This window comes from Panthera pardus, unplaced genomic scaffold, assembly GCF_024362965.1.
Source record: "Panthera pardus isolate Hobbes unplaced genomic scaffold, ASM2436296v1 HiC_scaffold_15, whole genome shotgun sequence".
NCBI classification, from domain to species: Eukaryota; Metazoa; Chordata; class Mammalia; order Carnivora; family Felidae; genus Panthera; species Panthera pardus.
This window is the reverse complement of record NW_026526710.1, coordinates 44,183,982-44,202,158: the sequence shown is the minus strand read 5'-3', so window position 1 is coordinate 44,202,158 and position 18,177 is coordinate 44,183,982. Positions and strand designations below refer to the sequence as shown.

Sequence of the window (18,177 nt, the reverse complement as noted above, 5' to 3'; positions counted from 1 at the left end):
ATTTACTACTCCGAAAGGTAGTGTGTCAGTTTGCTCTTAGATATGTCTGCTTGAGGAATTTGAAGAATTCTAGCTGGTGGACTTTAGAACCATCCTTTCATATCTGCAAACCCTGAAGTTGATTTATAGAGTTTAAAGTAACGATGATACACACATTTTTCCTTGGCTTCTAAGAGATAATTGTTCTAAGGGAAGAAGTAAAAAGTGCCATGGCTCATATGATGTTTTACTACGACTCCCAAAGAATGTAATGGTACCATTCTATTCTATACATGTTAACTTCATTTTATTTGTGAGGCAATTGGGGAAAGATTAGCCTGAAATTCAAACTGAGCTTACTCTACCACTGGAGAGTCAGAGAACATGTCCGCCACCCAGCCCCGTGAATGGTTATACATTTATGATTCTTGAGTCACCCCATAGAAAAGGTCAGGTTTCTGAGACATCTTGGTTGGCAGAATCTAATGTAAAATTTGTAAAACATACAGAATAAGTCTTTACTTCCTGTTTTTAGTGTGTTAGGAAGTTTTAGTTGACCCCATGATTTCATGGGTTGTCATTTCAAAAAAAATTTTTTTTATTTAATATAGTATATGGATTTTTTAAAACTACTTCTCTTACAATATCATTTAGATAAACAGCTTCTAGAGTATTTGTTTGCAATCTCTGAATTCTCTCTTCAATAAATCATGTATATAGAAATGTAGAAATTTCATGAGCCCTCTGAAGCTTATTCATAGACCAGTAGATCCCTGGTCTCAAAATTAAAAAACCACTGTTATAGAGGAATTGCAATTGTATCAGCTTAAATAGATTAATATCACACTTTAGATAGTTCCAGGGACTCAGTAAGCACTTCATAAAACCTTTTGGAAGAAAGAGAAGATAGAACATTTTTTCATTCTCTGCTCTGAAATTACATTTCCTGGACCACTCAGAGATGCATTAAGGTTATCAGTGGCCATCGCCGACATTCCTGCTGGTCATTACTCAACTATAAGGAATGGGGGGAGGAAGAGTAAAGTCCCTATTTTAGCATTTCATGAATCTGATCATTACATAATCTCAGAAAGTTACATTAGGCTCTTCTCTCTTGTCTTTTATTTGTTGCTGAATTTGCTAATGAACGGGCCTAAATGAGCTTTGTGAGGTTTTATAAAAGGGAGACAATACTTCATTTCTTCTTTTAATTTTTATTCTATTGCCTTTCTCTGTCTTTTTCCATCTGTCTGTCTGTCTGTCTGTCTGTCTGTCTCTCTCAGCCACAAGCAGTTGTTGGGTGTTACTAAAATTCTTTAATACAGTGGTGAAATGCTTTGCTCATGAGAAGCAAAGGCTTAGTAATTCAACAGGACAAATGGGATCATCTGAGTTTTATAAGATAGTTTCAGCTTCAGATACTACATCAAAATCCACCTGTCTATTTAAACTCAGTCATTTTAATTTTAATTCCCTTGTTACTTTGTCATTGAACTATTTTGGCTTTAAACCAAGGGACAAATAAATTTTTAAAAGGAGAATGATAGGGGCACCTGGGTGGCTCAGTTCATCTAACTCTTGATTTTGGCTCAGGTCATGATCTCATGGTTCACTGACAACACAGAGCCTGCTTGGGATTCTCTCTCTCTCTCTCTCTCTCTCTCTCTGCTCCTCCCCCACTCTCTCTGTCTTTGTCTCTCTCTCCCTCAAAACATATAAGTAACCCCCCCAAAATAGAATTAGAATGATAAGGTTTTCTCTAATTAAATATATATATATATAAATTCAGTTCTGTAGTTGAAAGGCTATAATAATTTTCATTTTTGATTGACTTAATATTTTTGTCATTAATATAGGAAACAGTAGGGGCACCTGGGTGGCTCAGTTGGTTGGGCATCCGACTTCAGCTCAGGTCATGATCTTGTGGTTTGTGAGTTCGAGCCCCACGTCAGGCTCGGAGCCTGGAGCCTGCTTGGGATTCTGTGTCTCCTTCTCTCTCTGCCCCTCCCCCACTTGTGGTCTGTCTCTCTCTATCAAAAGTAAATAAATGTAAAAAAAAATTTTTTTTAAATATATAGGAAACAGTAGTCAATCTAGACAGAAGTGAAGAACATTTTATTTTCATGGTGAAACTTCAACACAATATTAAGAGGCTCTTAGATTATAGGCATGCCAAAATTTCGACCTTTCATTAAATAACTTACAAACTGATTTTGTAACAAATTTTTAAATTGATTTTGAAGTCAGTGATTAAATTATGGTTTTCTAGAACAAGTGTAAAGAATTGTTACCCTATTCCCTTCTCTTTCTGACTTCCTTTCCCATCTTAAAAGAATTGAAGCTAAGAAAATGCATTTTTATACAAAGTTAATAGATGCTTGTTAACAAAAGTCCAGGAGTTCAGAAAAGTACAACAGAAAATTTTGCCCCATACCCATTCCCACCACCTTCAAATCACTCTAGTTACTCTTCTACGAATATCACTTTGTACATCTCCTAATTGAGAGATCAATAGGTAATAGAGTAAAAAGTATGGTCATACTGGGGCACCTGGGTGGCTCAGTTGTTTAAGCATCCAACTTTGGCTCAGGTCATGATCTCACGTTCCTGAGTTCAAGCCCCACATCAGGCTCTGTGCTGACAGCCCAGAGCCTGGAGCCTGCTTCAAATTCTGTGCCTCCCTCTCTCTCTCTGCCCTCCCCCACTCATGCTCTGTCTCTCTCTTTCAAAAATAATTAAACATTAAAAAAAACCCTCAAGGAGGAAAGTAGTCATTTGAAGAAAGAAAAGTATGATCATGCTATATATACTATTTAAAATGAAATGAATTCTAGAATTTAAATAAAGAAAAATAAATTGAAGTAAAACTGAAATAATAGTTTCCCCAAGACATACTCAATATTTTAAAATTTATTACATTTTAGGGGCACCTGGGTGGCTCAGTCGGTTTGGTGTCCGACTCTTGATTTCAGCTCACCTCATGATCTCATGGTTTATGGAGTTGGGCCCCACGGGGATCTCTGTGATGACAGTGCAGAGTGTGTTCTTTCTATCCCTTTCTCTCTGCCCCTCCCCTGCTCACGCATACGTGCACACGTGATCTCTCCATCAAAATAAATAAACTAATTTTTAAAAATGAAGAATAATTTATTACATTTTAATATTTAAAGGATTTATAAAAAGTTACAATTCTACTTTAAATAGTATCTATTTTCATTTCGGTTGGAAACCATAATTCGCATAATTCTGGATTTAAATTGATTCACTATTTACTGAAGTTTTTTTTTTTAATGTTTATTTATTTATTTTTGAGAGAGAGAGAGAGAGAGAGAGAGAGAGAGACAAAGAGACAAAGAGCATGAGTGGGGGAGGGACAGAAAGAGAGACACACAGAATACAAAGCAGGCTTGAACCCATGAACTGTGAGATCATGACCTGAGCTGAAGTCCGATGCTTAACTGACTGAGCCACCCAGGCGCCCCTTTACTGCCGTGTTTTTTACCATGTTTTCTCCACATCTGAGTTTTTTATTATGTTTCATCTCATGTCTGCCTGGTATTCATTCTACTCAGGAATGGTTTGGTCTTTAAGTTGTTAACAAACTTGCCAACTAGATGGATATGTCTGTTGCCTTTCATTTGAGAACACTATTGGATCACTCTCTTGAAACTTTGTAGATATTGTTCACTGTCTTCAGGAACCGAATGTTGCTTTGGGGACACCTGTAGCCAATACCATTTTTACCTCTTGTACACGATTTGCCTTTCTTGTCACGTGCTCATATTTATTTTGCGGATTGTCAAAGTACAGCAACTTTGACAAGATGTGTCAGAGGATTCTGTCTGCATTTTTAAAAGAATGTGCCCTTTTGATTTGTACTACTACTATTCCTTATGTGACTTTCGTCTTTATAATGGGTAAATTTTCTCTTATATTTTCTCTGTTGTGTCAGCTCATTTTTTTTCTCCAACCACTATCATACAGTTTTTTCTTTGAATCCTATATCTACCCTTTGAGATGGATCTTTTCAGGAGTTACCAGAATGTTCCCAATTTCTTTGAGACCTAACAAGGTAAATGTTCTTGTGATATGAGCATAGCTGCTGCAGTAGTTGGTAGGTTTGAGATGGTAAAACTTCCCTGTTTTACCAGAGATGAAGAGTTTTTCTCTTCTGTTTTTTCTTTTTCATTGTTCACGGTGGGTTTTAGAAAAGGGGAATGGAATTCTAACAATGCCTTTGCTCATCCATCTTTGGCCTAAAAGCTTACAACAGAAGTTTAAATTCAAAATTTTATACCACTTCATTGCTATGAAGCCCTTCCATCGTTGGAGGGCTTCCTTTTCCCAGGAATAAGCAAATTCTTAGAACAATCTAGATTGCAGGAACTAAGACACAGGATTCTTTTTCCAGTTCTTCTAAACACCTTCACTCCAGACAAGTGGAGGGTAGAGTCGCTTGCTCCCTAATACCGAAAGTATGACTGCAGGATAAGACTCCATAGCTATTGTTAGAAAGGTGGGTGTTTTGTTTTGTTTTGTTTTGTTTTGTTTTGGGGTTTTTTTGCCCACAAAGAATTGAAACATGGAGTGTTAGAGTCAGTAGCTTGACTGTATTTGAAAGACTGGGCTGGTTTGGGCCACTTTGCCCCTTGGATAACTTTTTACTGTACAGAGGGTCGAGATACGAGTAGATCACTTCGGACGTTCTCTTCCTGTTTGAAGGGAAAACAGTAGCCAAAAACCTTGCCAGAGCTTTTACCAGCCATAGAATAAAGTCTAGCTGGAAATACCGATCAGCTTACAAGGAAAGCTCTCCTTTTATTTTTCCAATCGGTCAGGGTCTTCCTCAAGGATTGAATTCTTTATATTTCTCAATTCTGTGTTTCTTCTTCTTTTTCATGCAGTATCATGAAACGAAGTTGCCACATATCTTCTCTCTGCCGTCAGTCAGAAATAGTTTCTTGACCAAATGTACCACCGGTATGAATCCCACCCCTCCATTTTTGGCAAGCATCTATATTTGTACTGAACTTATATAAGACAGATTTTGTTTGACAGTCAAAGCCCAAGAGGCATATTCATCAGGTGATTTATCAGTATAAGACATGCTACTAATCATTATGTCTTAGTAGCAGTGCCAATGGCTTACAGTTTTACTCTCTTTCACCATATTTCCTTCCCTGTCTCCTACACTATCAACAACAGTACATAACTCTTAATTTATCCCCACATGCAGTCAGCTCTGAGATAAAAGAATAAAAGGAATAGTAGTCCCCTAGATAAATAAGCACTTTAGATTTAAAGACAAAAGAAAAGTATGACTTATTTAAAGTGCAAGAAAATGAGAAAGTTTGGAAAATAGTTATTCCAGAAGACATTGAAATAAAAATCTGCAAAACTTTTGATGTGTCAAATCTCTCTCTAGCAATAAATACTATAGAAACTTGCACAAGTAAGTATATATAAAGAAAGGCATTAATTGCAATTTATTTTGGTGGCAACTGGAAATAACAAATACCTATCCATTTGGGAATGATTATAAACTACGATATATTCTAAAGAAAGGGCATAGCTATTAAATAGTATGAAGTAGATCTCCATGTAGGAGAGTGAAAAATATCCATGAGGCAGTGTTGATTTTTTTTTTTAAAGCAAGTTGCAAACAGTAAGTAGAAACATAATCTCATTTTTTATAATTCATGCTTCATACTCAGGAAGGTGTCTATGGTTTTAAATTATTCAAGAAGGATGAAGATGTTTTATAAATGTAAAAGATTCTTAAAATTCATTGTGGGTTTAATGGTTTGAGCATTTCTTCAACTGCCAATGTACATGCACAGATTCTGAAGGTTACTCTAATGGTGGTTATCCTAGGGAAGTGGGAGATTGGGGAAGAGAGATAGGAGACGTGATTTTTACTTCTAAAACTCTAGTCATCAAATGCATGTAATTAATAAGGAATACCATGTAAAAAGCAATCATCTCCGAGCAGAGCTACGCTACTTCCTCCATTGATGACTCATTCATCAATCTCTAACAACATCACATCTAACTTACAAAAACATGTAAGACAAATACATAGTATGATGTAGGATAGATGTTAGTAAAATGCAGTTCAACTTCCCAAATTAGACGTATGAGTTTGGCGAATTATAGAAGAAACATTGTATTTGAATTCTTTGTAGTTACCTTCCACATGGTCGATAGAGATAACTCAGACATGTGAGATAACTATATTAATGGTAGAAATGACTTAGACCCAAGCTTTGTTTGGTCCCAGAAGAGGTGATGTTATCCATATCAGTTAGAGTCTATCAACATGGTTTAATGACCCTGCATTAAACCATTTCCATAAAGAGCAGCTGTTTCTTTCAATCTGTCTCTCCCTTGTTGTCCCTAAATATGTGTTCATACACTCATTGGTCTTTGTGTTTTGATATCATATAAGGTGGACAAAGGTGCTGTATAAATATGAAAGATTATTTTCAAAGGTGGTTTTTAAGGCTTACTATTTTAAACATGATTTAAACTGTAGATGCTTCGAGTTTTCAGTGGCTTAATGCAATAAAACCCACCTGTTATTTTTGGCTGCTTTATTTAGACCATCTGCTTCACAAAGAATGAAAAGCTCAACTGTGGATGGAGAATTGTCTACTCCTCATGTGTCAATAATTTATTTATTCTCTCTATCCAAGCCTTCAGGTCATTGCAATAGTGTTTATTCATTTTCTAACACAAGGGAAGCCAATATTTGGTGTTTGGCTATATTAAAAATCATCACAGGAAATTGTATTTTTTGTTAATTCATAGTTTCATATTTCCCCCTATGTTAAAATCGCTTGCTGGTGTCCTTTATTTTAAAGACCCCGAGTCTCTCTTCCTTCTGTGGCAGGTAGAATATCTGCTGAAGAGATATTTTTGGTGATGGTGAATGAATAATATATCATTCACAGTTCAGGTAGCTATGTGAGCATAGTCTTCCTCCTAAATCATGAAGTCATGTCAACTACAGACAAGAATTATAAAAGTCAGGCATTTGGTCACCAACTGCTTCCATTTGAATGGAATGGTTTTATAGTCCTCATCCTCATTTTATTGCAACATAGACCACTGGAGGTTACTTTGACTTTTCTCCTTCATTTGATTATTATGCCTTTATTCTCTCTAAAGTTCACTGCCACATCTTTGACCATCTCTAATAATAATAATAATAATAATAATAATAATAATAATAACAGGAATAGCAACAACAATAATAACAGCTTGTATTTATTGAGAGTTTATGAGGTTTTTTTTAAGTTTATGTATTTATTTTGAGAGAGAGAGAGCGAGAGAGCAGGGTAGGGACAGAGAGAGAGGAAGAGAAAGAATCCAAACAGGCTTTGCACTGTCAGCGCAGAGCTCAAGGCAAGGCTCAGTCTCACAAACCATGAGATCATGACCTGAGCCAAAATCAAGAGTTTGGACACTTATCTGACTGGGCCACCCAGATACCTCAAGTGGTTACTAGGTTCTAAATGCTATACTAAGCACACTTCAAATCTACTACTCATCTTTATTCAGCTCCTCTTTTTTCTCATTTTAGGCTTTCTCCAAAACTTACTCAAGGGTTTTTTTCCTTCTCTTACTCAGTTATTTCCTCAATGAGAACACTTCCCATATGGTTCAAAATACCACCTCTTTGTGGGCGGTGTCTAACTGCATCTCCAGCCTGTCTTAGTTCATTCTGGCAGCGATAATAAAATAGCATAAACTAGATGGCTTATAAATAACAAATTTATTTCTCATAGTTCTGGAGCTGGAAAGTCCAAGATCATGGTGCAGGAGAGGACCTGCCTTCTCCTTGATGGCCATCTAACCTCACATGGCAAAATGGGTGAGGGAGGTCTCGTTTGGAATTTTTATGAGGTCACTAACTCCATTTGTGAGGATTCGGCTCTCATGAGCTTATCCTCTATCAAAGGCCTCAACTCAAAAGTACCATCACATTAGGGATTAGGATTTCAACATTTGAGTTTGGGGAGAATACAAACATTCAGACCCTATTATAGCCACAAAACTTAAATCTACCTTCCAGTTTCCAGCTGCCTCTAGGATATTTTAGGGTTAATTAAGTGAAACAAGGAGCAAATATTTCTTGAATGCCTACTAACTGCCTGGTACTTAGTCAATGTTTTACATGTTATTTTGTTTAAGCCTCCACATAAACAATTTTAATCTCATTTTAGATTTGGGGAAAGTTAGGAACAAGTAGTTTAATAATTTTCCTGAGATGACACTGTTGATAAGAAGCAACATGGAATAAAAACTCAAGTGCAATTCTAAAACCTATAACTTTATAGTAATTTATGTGGTAAGTTTAGGCTGTAGTACTTTCTCCATATCATTGACTGGCATTTGAGATTATCACCCACGTATCACCAAAGTTTCCTTTCAGTGTTTCTCTGTTTCTCTCCTACCCACCTCCCTGCCATGACTCTCACTCAAGTCCTCAGTACCTCAACTTGAGATCACTCTGGTTATCTCCCTCCCCACTTTTCATTTCCAACTCATGCTGCACATAACTACCCAATTTATTTTCCTGTGGCCCTGCTCTCCTACTGTCATTTCTTGGCAAAAGAATCTATCACCTCACCCATGATCTATCCGTCAAGGTCAAATGATAGATTCCGAGTTTTCCTTCAACTTCCTCTAAACTACCTTCCAAGATGATCCTTATTTATTAATTCATTTCACTCACAACAGTCAGTTCACTGGGCTCTTCACTAACGCTGCTCTTTGTCATTCCTTTTCTACTTCCAGAAATCTTTCCTCCTCTTCTTAGCCAATGTGATCTTACCCTGGGTCAAATTTCCCAACAAAGTTCTTTTTTTTCCAGGGAAGCCATCTTGTCTGCCTACAGCCCACTAACATCTTTTCTCCTTACAGTTCCTGCAGTTTTTCAGTGTGCTTCCCAACTTTATCTAGTGCCTCTTATTTGAGCCTCCAATATTAGACAGTAAACTGATGAGGACGGGGGCCCTCTGTTCTACATTTTGGAACTTGGCATATGAAGTTGGCACATTGTATGTGTGCAATTCCTTCTTTTAGGTTAGTTGACTGCCATAAACTGTGTAGTTTGAAGTGACAATCATTCTGTCACATAAAGCTTCTACCTTCCTGATAACCTTTATCACAGTCTGTTTTTCCTACAGATATTTGGAATTTCCCACCTTTGATATTATATATGTCTAATAGGAAACAACAAACAATATTTGTTCAGCTCTTACATATGTTTCTTATCTGATACCATCTCTCATGCAAAAAAGAAAATGATACTTACATGCTGCCATCCTTTAGAACCTATCTATGGTAACTTTTACAATGCAATGTCTATCATTTAAAGGGAGGTAATAAGATGATATAAACCATACTATGTCACCAGGTTTCTTATCAATAGTCATGATTCTCTCTTTTTTCCAAAGGCATGCTTACGAAGTATTAGATGAAGAATTTGAAAAGTCCCGTCTGTCCTTGAAATGTAATCTCTTATGAAGCAGCCTGGAAAAATGCTGAAGAGCAAAAGAGTACGTTTTATTCTGAGTTCTTTTGAGGCTGAAGCTAACATTTGAACTATCTCCAAGATTGTGATCTCTGCAGAGATATTTATTGCACCTTGATGAAGATGAATGGTATGACAATAAATAAGGTAAGTGGCTGGGAATTCAAAGCTCAGATATCCTGGTGACTCTTGAGATACAAGCCAGGTACCTCAACTTTCTGTAATATGAGAACAAAGGACAGTACCTCTGATGAGAGTTAGCTTCTTAGCAAGGGAATACATTGTGTTCAGAAAGCACTGGCTTACCTTTTCAGTATTTTAAAATACATTGGCATCATTAGTGCAGGGCTATTTAAAGGTCTATAGAATTCCAATAGAAAAACCAATGATCAGTATAGTGTAACACTAAGGTCACACACACACACACACACACACAATGGTCAGCTAATTCCCAGTGATTTACTATGTGATTTCCAATGGGGCATCTACTGAAGGAGTGATTAAGTAGAATTCAAAACTGTCAACAACTCCTCTGCTTTGTTTGTACATTAAAAATAATCTATATTTTTGGTATGGATATAATCTAAATTGCATGATTATGTGGAAATGATAATACAAATTATATCCCTGAATAGAAAATGTTACCAATTTTGGTATTTTATCTTGTTTAATCCACTGACCAATTCTGTGATGTTAGTATTTGTATCCTAACTTCACAGATGAGTATATTAAACCTTAGATTAAATAACTCGCCAAAGGTCAAAGTTAGTAAGAAGTAGAGGTAGGATTCAAGTAAGTCTGAAAGTGAATTCACTTTCCTCACTCTCTTATTCAGGATTTTGAGAAATCCTGGAGTAAATAAATACATTTCACATTGTTTAGAACAAGCTCCGCCATAGTTATTTGACCAGTAAACATGTTTTCAATGGGAAACTTTCTAAAACCCAAGACACTAATGTTCTACAGTATATACTTTGGGGAATCCTGCACTAGGAAGATGAGTAGTTTGGCAGGGAGATCAGATCTCACACAACTGAAAAGAGCTGCCCAGGTAGCTGGTTATAATCCAATGTATGGCCAGAGTGCATGCATTGGTGCTATGGATTCAAAAGAGGGGCAAATCCCTCTTGGCTTCGAAAATCAGAGATGCACATGGCCATCTGTCTCAAAACCCTGAAGGAATGATCAACAAAGCTGACAAATCAGTTGTTGGTCTTACTCAGGATTCTGATCAAATCAAGCAAGAGAAATCATGGAGGACCCCTTGCTTCTCCAAGAAGCTCCATCTTGCTTCTCCCATTAATTCTCTCAACACTAAGTATTTGCAAAAGTAGGCAATGGCACTGTACCTCCACTAGCTTGAAACCACTGCTCTGAATAATCTCTCCTGAATAAACCACACCACCCAGTTGGAATCTGCTTATTTCTACTGAAGCCTGTGAATCTGAAGAGGTCAAGAGGTTTCCGTGCAGACAATTTGATGCAGTCATTTAGATGAAACAGTTATTTTTGTTTGGCCTTAAAAATTAGCTCTTGGACTTTAAGCTTTTTAGGATGAAAAATGAGAGTTTCTCCTCCCCTTTTTGACCCCATCCTTCTTCTTACCTATGTGTATGTGGGGTAAGAAGTGGGAAGAAGGTTGGAGATTAGATAAGGTTTGATTTCAAATATTATTGCTGCTTTAAAATAATTACTTTGTATTTTGATGCAGCAACATGACAAATATCCTTCAAGTCAAAATTCTCTTGAGGAAAAAGGTGAGCCAAAAAAATACGACCTCTCTTGAGACGATGACTATGTCTTATTTATTTTGTGTTCCAAGGATCTAGTACAGTATTTCACCCTAAATAAGAGCAATGAGGAAAATCACCACCACACTCAGTCCAATCAAACCCTAGCTATGAAACCTAACCATGGCTAAAGACTATGAAAAGGGGAAAGAGAAGCTTCCAGTCCCCGCTGTATCCCTCTGACTGTACTGTTCCCTTCGTGCACTCCTCACTCTTTGTGCTGTCAACAATCTCCTGGCCTTTGGGGGCGCCATTTCTTCCAGTGCATCTTTTTTTGTAGCAAAATTGAAAAGAGGTTGGATAGTTAAAGAAGACTTTTACTTAAAGTCTTATTGATAAGGATGTGGGAAGAAACCCAAAGATAAATATATAACTAGATAGAAAATATTCATTTTTATCTTGGGAACACCTGCAGAGATTCTTTTTGCCTATGTTCTTAACCTGCATTCATCTTCCCTTACCATGGCAAGTTAAAAACCTCAATTCTAGATTCCTTATGACCCAAAAAAAAAGAAATCAAAGTTTTTCTTCTCAACAAGAGCTGCTTTAACACATTTTTTACAGCAGTGGGTAATACCATCTCATTGCTCAAAGACCCTAAAGAGTATGCTGTAAATATGCTCAATACAGGGAGTTGGCTGAGTCATAAATACCCTTCGGTTAGACCACAAAAACTTAGCTGAAGACAATGCATTTGACCTGGAGTTCGGTTTCTCAGAAATGTTGTCTCCTGGCCTGCCTGTAGCAAATGTGTCCACCTGAGCATTTCTACCTCACTGCAATATTCTGTCACCACTCCTCAAAGTAGCTCACTACTGTGGGGTTAGCAGATTCTGAATTTGAGGATGTTTCAACAACACGTATGATTCTCTAGCGGTTGTTTGTAAAGCTGATTTAGCAGGAGGTGTCAATCAACAATTTATGGGAAGATTTTTCTGTCTCCTATACCTGATCATTCAAAAGAAATACTTTGCTTTGGGGTTATAGTTCCCATAAATCTAGTGTACAAGAATATTGTACTTTTACAAGGGGCCATGTAATAAATAATAGCTAGGAATATTTCAATTAACTCTTCTATACTATTCATTCTTTCTCATGTTAAAAAGAATGTTTTTAAATAATTCTAGCCCTTCAATCTATGACTTCAATTTTTTATAAAAAATAACTTTGTAAAAATGAATACATACAATGAGGATTTTTTTTCTGTAATATATTTTACATATATACAATTACATAAAGAGCTAAAATATACCATAACTTCCTTTTTGGAATACTGATAGGTGTGCTATATTTAATTACAAATAGATCTTTAATGTTCAAAAATATCTTTTTGTAAGCTTTGAGAAGGATTTGAGGGAACAAAGGGATTCAGTTTCTTGGGTGAAGAAGTGAGACTCCCTCATGGAGGAGGCTCATTGACAGAGGGTAGAAAATTGTTCAGTAATTCTGCCAAGGTCAGTGTCAGCTTCAGTTACTGGCTACATATTTTACAGTAAACACTGCTGAAATCACAGTTGCTCGTGATGGTTGAATTATCCCCTCTCCTGGTTCACTTGGTAGAGATAACATGAGAGAAGGCTATGTGTATCCTCTGGTTCATTTTCATTTGCTCTCTCTCATGCACTTTATTTCCTCTTCGGGTTTTATTGGAAAACTGAGTCTGTTGAAAGTGTATTTGTGAGCTACAATGAAGTCCCAAACTCCATCTAGCTCCCGCCTCATTCAGGTTTCTCTCACTCACCCAACTTTTGGGTAGGGATGTTCCTTCCTGGGATATACCTCTGGGCCAATTCTCTCACCATTTGTTTTATATTCTTTCATTTAGCCTGCATGTAACACAAACAGCTTTTTGGTGGGTGCAGATGTTCTCAGGCTTTCATAGGTCCGCTATCTGATCCTGAGCAGTCCTGGAGGACTCGATGAGCCTTGCCGGGCCATTTCTCTTTCCAGGATCCAGTTCCCTGAGGCTTGAGAGGTGAGGAAGTCTTCCCTGTTTATATAAGCATCCCACACTGAAGAGTTATAAATAAAGTGTTTCTTTACAGGTTACTTTTGATTCCTGGTGAAAGTCAAGGGTCACAGTGCTCCTGGTGGGTCAGGGAAGAGGGGGGCTGATTGCTGAACGGCAGGTTGATTCATGTGATGGGACAAGTAATTGCTAGAGAAAGGGAGTGGATATTGGCTATGCCTCTCTCCTCCTTGGTAATTCCTAAGAAATATGTGTGTCCCAAGCTACTTAGTATCTGGCCAGGTTGTATTTCAGTGATGGCTAATCATCAACCTATTTTGAAGACTTCTGTATTCTTTAATCACTGGCTTAGCAGGCAGCTCTTTTATCACTGGTTTTCTCTGGTTTTCTAATCTCTCCTCTGAGTCAGGTATCTGGGCATATTTTTGCAGAGACTACAGGTCCCTGAAGTAACAGAGTCTGGCCCTTCACACTCATCTCCTTTCTTTTTTGCTCCTTTGTTTAGTTAAAAAATCTTCATTTCTCTCTATGGATTCTTGATCTCCAAGACATTGCTTTCAGTGGCAATCTAGGGTAATAATGAGGTCCCTCTACTACCACGTCAGTAGTTCTAGGACACTGTAGCTCACCACTAGGGATTCTGTTTGTGGGCTGATCCCTACCAGGTAAGATCATTGTGGTCTCTCTATATATGGTTAACACTCCACCCTGACCACTGATGCTTTTTTGTGTTAGCCTATGGAAGGGCATTTTCTCAGCTTGAAAATGTCACAACGGCCACTAGAGTGGTGGTTGATAAAAATGTGGCTCCAATAACTATGGGTACAAGTTCAAGTCAAATGCCTGATTAGAATATAGGAAGCTTGGCTTGTCTATGAACAGCTTAACATTCATTTTGCAGCTGCATTACCATTGCACTCTCTTAGTTTTCCATCACCCATTAAATATTACTTTGCCTATGTGGATCACAGAAGGATCAATATCTTATGAAAAGATTAACAAAGGAAAAATACAAATTCTTTGTATATATAGATCACAGAAAGATTGACATTTTGTGTGGAGAATACCAAAGAAAACACATACAGCAGGGAGTTTTTCATCACATACGTATAGAAAAAGAGAAAGTGATCAATAAGGCTATGTAGTTACTGACCTGTGAACACTTGGCTAAAGAGAATGCTCCTCTGATAAATCCAGAAAAAGAGCCTAATGCCACAAATAAGAGAACTAACAAAATAACCCATCTAGTTTTATCTGTGTATCTGAGGAGCTCAGAGGTGAGTGGGGACCGTAGATGTCCTAGCAGCCTGCCCTCCCTGTGATGTCTGCCTACCTGTTCATGCTTTCAGTCAGTCCTCCTGGCAATAGAGAATCAGTCTGCAGCTCCAGGATCCCCAGCTGTTTTACAAACAGATGAGAAGTGCTGCCACCATCAGGAATAGTGAAAATTCAGCCGTGGGTTGGCGGGATGGGGGATTACAAGTAGTGGCCATGACCTCGAGCTCATTATAGTGGGCAGTTCTTCTGGCCAAACTCACGAGTTCTCTTTCTCTCTCAGAGAGGGTTACAAAAGATTTGTTCCCTGGTAACCAGAGTATTTCTCCTCCGCCACCTCCCCACTAAAACCTATTTTCATCATACAGCTCAGGATTGCCTTGAACTTGGTGGAGTACATGAGAAGTGTATAAAATGTTACCTGCTTACGTTCTATAATGGACTCAATATAAATGAAAAGATATTTTTACCTAGAAGGAACTTGCAATCTATTCAGTTGTCATATGTTTATTTTAGCTATTGTCCCTTGGAGTTGTTAGTGATTGACTCTTCTGTGTGTTTGCATTTGTGTCATAGTGGGAGGGGTTGGTTTCAGATGCTTGATGAGTCTTGCCGGTGCTGCTGGGTGCTGCTAACTAGGAGGTGGGATTTGGAAATGCACAAAATGACTACATTCTGAGGTGGCACTGAGCAGAACAAAAAACTTGTAGCCCCAAATCAATCCTTGAAGGTTTTCTAAAGGCAGTAAGTTCTGAATAAGGTTTTAGAAAAAGATAATTTATGCTCTTGCTTTAAGGCACAGCCCACTACAATGTGCAGGAGACCAATTGAGACACTATTAGGCAAAAATTGAATAGAAATAGGTAAACAAGAGTTTTCAATCTTAGTCTTAAAGATGATTTTCAAATGTTTTTAAATTATTAGTTATATTAGAATAAAACAGAATGAGCTCTTAGTAGGAATGTATAAGCTGCAAATTAAAAGACAGGAAAGATCTGAAATTGGCAATGTCTTCCTTTTGATTAAATACCTGCTTTATGTTTTTGAAAGAGGAAGAATAATGTAATATTTGATTTAATGCAAATGATTTCTTTCTTTGAAATGTAACTAGCACTTGATATGGAATACACATTTGCAATGAGAGAGAAAATAGCATGATGTGGTGGTTCAGAACAAGTAAAAGTAGATTTCTATCAAACTGTATTATAATGTAATCTGACATATCCAAGCAAAGTCTTTTACACAGGAGAAAATGGGTGGGTGTTGGGACAGTATAAAATTCTTATCCTAGATAATAATACTGTGTAAGTTATAAAAAAGATACTCAGTCTACCAGAAACACTAAATATGCAAGAGAACCATCATTGAATAACTGATAAAAGATGAAGTTTGTCTTTAAACCAAGAAGCTCTATATACCAAGGACGGACTCAAACTATAGCACAATTCTAATCTCAACTTTTAATTTTCCTATTCAGTGTGATCTAGAATTTGTTATGAAATGTTGCAGTAACCGTTCACTGCATTCAGAATAAAATCCAAAGTCCTTCAAAAATCTTTCCAATATATTCCTTATATAAACATTCAGCTTAATCTTCCATTAAAACCAGTAAGACCCCAAAGCTTCCATTAGACAGGCTGGCTTCACATCCTATGAACTGAACTCTATGTCCCACATCCAGGCCTTGGTTTGTTGGTTTGGTCAGCTCGGCCCACTTCACCCCTGTCTTCCATGTCTTCCTCTTAAAAGTTTCCCCTTCATTTCTGGCCAAATTCAAAAACCCACTGGTCTAAATAGCCTTTGCACGACTTCTCATTTAGAAGAAAGTTCGCTTTTTCTCGTATTCCCCTAAGCGGATTGTTAGCTACTCTGGCACCAAACGCATCCAGTCAAACTCTAAGTGCTGTGGATTTTAAGGCAGAGAATGAGTGTTGGCACACAGTAGGCATTCACTCAATATTTGTTGGCTGACTGGCTCAGTACTTTGCAAGTTATGCCTTCTTCCCCAAAACTGCCACCACTGACCCAGTCACATCCCGATCTTCTTTGAGCTAATCCCAAAACTAGAGTCCCCTAACAGGTTATTCTCCCTTTAGTTGTGCCCTCCTCCATTCGGCTGTCATAAAGATCTCTCTAAAAGTGCCATGCTATTTATTTTATTTTTTTTAATGTTTATTTATTTTTGACAGAGAGAGAGAGAGAGAGACAGAGCATGTGCGATGGAGGGGAAGAGAGAGAGGGAGACACAGAATCCGAAACAGGCTCCAGGCTCTGAGCTGTCAGCACAGAGCCAGACATGGGGCTCGAACTCACAGACCACGAGATCATGACCTGAGCCGAAGTCAGCTGCTCAACCGACTGAGCCACCCAGGTGCCCCTAAAAGTGCCATGCTACTTTAAAAAGTACAACGCTCTCTCCCTCACTCAGAGGCTTTATATGACACACGAAGCCCCATGGTGGGTCCTCTTCCTCAGCAAATTGTCTAAAAAACTTCCTATCAGATACTTTTTGTCCCAGCAACACTGGAGAGTTGCATCACAAGGGCTGAATTCCTGAAGGCCTCTGAAATTTAAAATTTAAGTTTTTATGTAATAAAAAATCTCTCACGTGAATAAATGTAAACTTGAGGGAGCGTATAGGAGCACGTAAGGCTTGACAGTTGTGGTACATTTTCCCATTCATATTTTTCTACTCAGCAATGCCTCCACAATTGTTTCACAACAGACTTCCTGTTAAATTTACAGATAGTGGATTCGGGGACTTCTTTGTCACATTTTATTGCATTTAAATCTTGTTTCAAAGTTTCAGATGTTCAAGCATTATTTCAGAACCAACCTGTAGCCTTAGTCTTGGCAGTGCTGTTTAATGAGGATTTCAATTCTATCATTGTATTCTTTCAATTCTATTATTCTTTCAATAGAATAGAATTTCAAGAAATTCTATTTCTTTCAATGCGATTATTCTATTATTATAGGAGATTATTTAAATTATAAAGTAGTGACTGCTAAGATTGGAGGGCAAAGGTCGCCGAAAGCCTTCACAGAAGTCTGAATGCAGGTAGACAACAGTGGTCACACATAGGAGAGGACACATGGCTGTTCCCTAGCTGACGAGGCCCATGGCAATAACAGAAACTGCTCCCTTCATATGCTGGCTTTTTCATATTATTTTCTTTGTATGCCACTCAAAGCTACCCCCCCCCCTAAAGTTTACTCAAGCAATATTCTGAAGTTGTGTGGAATTCAGTGATAAGGGCACATCGCAAGCCACTGCCATTCTTTACAAGTTTGATCAAACCACCCTCTTTCCTGAACTGTGAGCACCCGCCTCTAAATCATTGATTTCATTTTCCTTTCCGGGAATCAAGTGTCAGTCCATGAACTTGCTCTTTGCTCTTTCTCTTTTCTCTTTCTTTAAAGAAGTTCATATAAACCTTTTCAATTATACACTATAATTCCTCATTCCGTCCCAGCCCATAAAGCTTCTTTATATTCTCTATAGCTGTCACCTCTGAACCTCTCTTTATGTTTTATAAAATCTAAGATGCTCTCTCTCAAACTTAAGGGTACATACAAACCATCCAGGGACTTGGGGGAGGGAACTCCATGAAACCTACGTATCA

The 18,177-nt window shown here is 37.7% G+C and overlaps 1 long non-coding RNA gene across 1 annotated transcript in view; it reads left to right on the top strand.

The window, feature by feature from the left end:
- Positions 1-18,177, top strand: part of LOC109276459 (uncharacterized) — a 59,933-nt gene that overhangs the window by 37,347 nt on the left and 4,409 nt on the right. Inside the window, exon 3 of the long non-coding RNA XR_002084681.2 lies at positions 9,444-9,667. This is a non-coding gene — a long non-coding RNA (uncharacterized LOC109276459). The remainder of the gene's footprint in view (positions 1-9,443; positions 9,668-18,177) is intronic.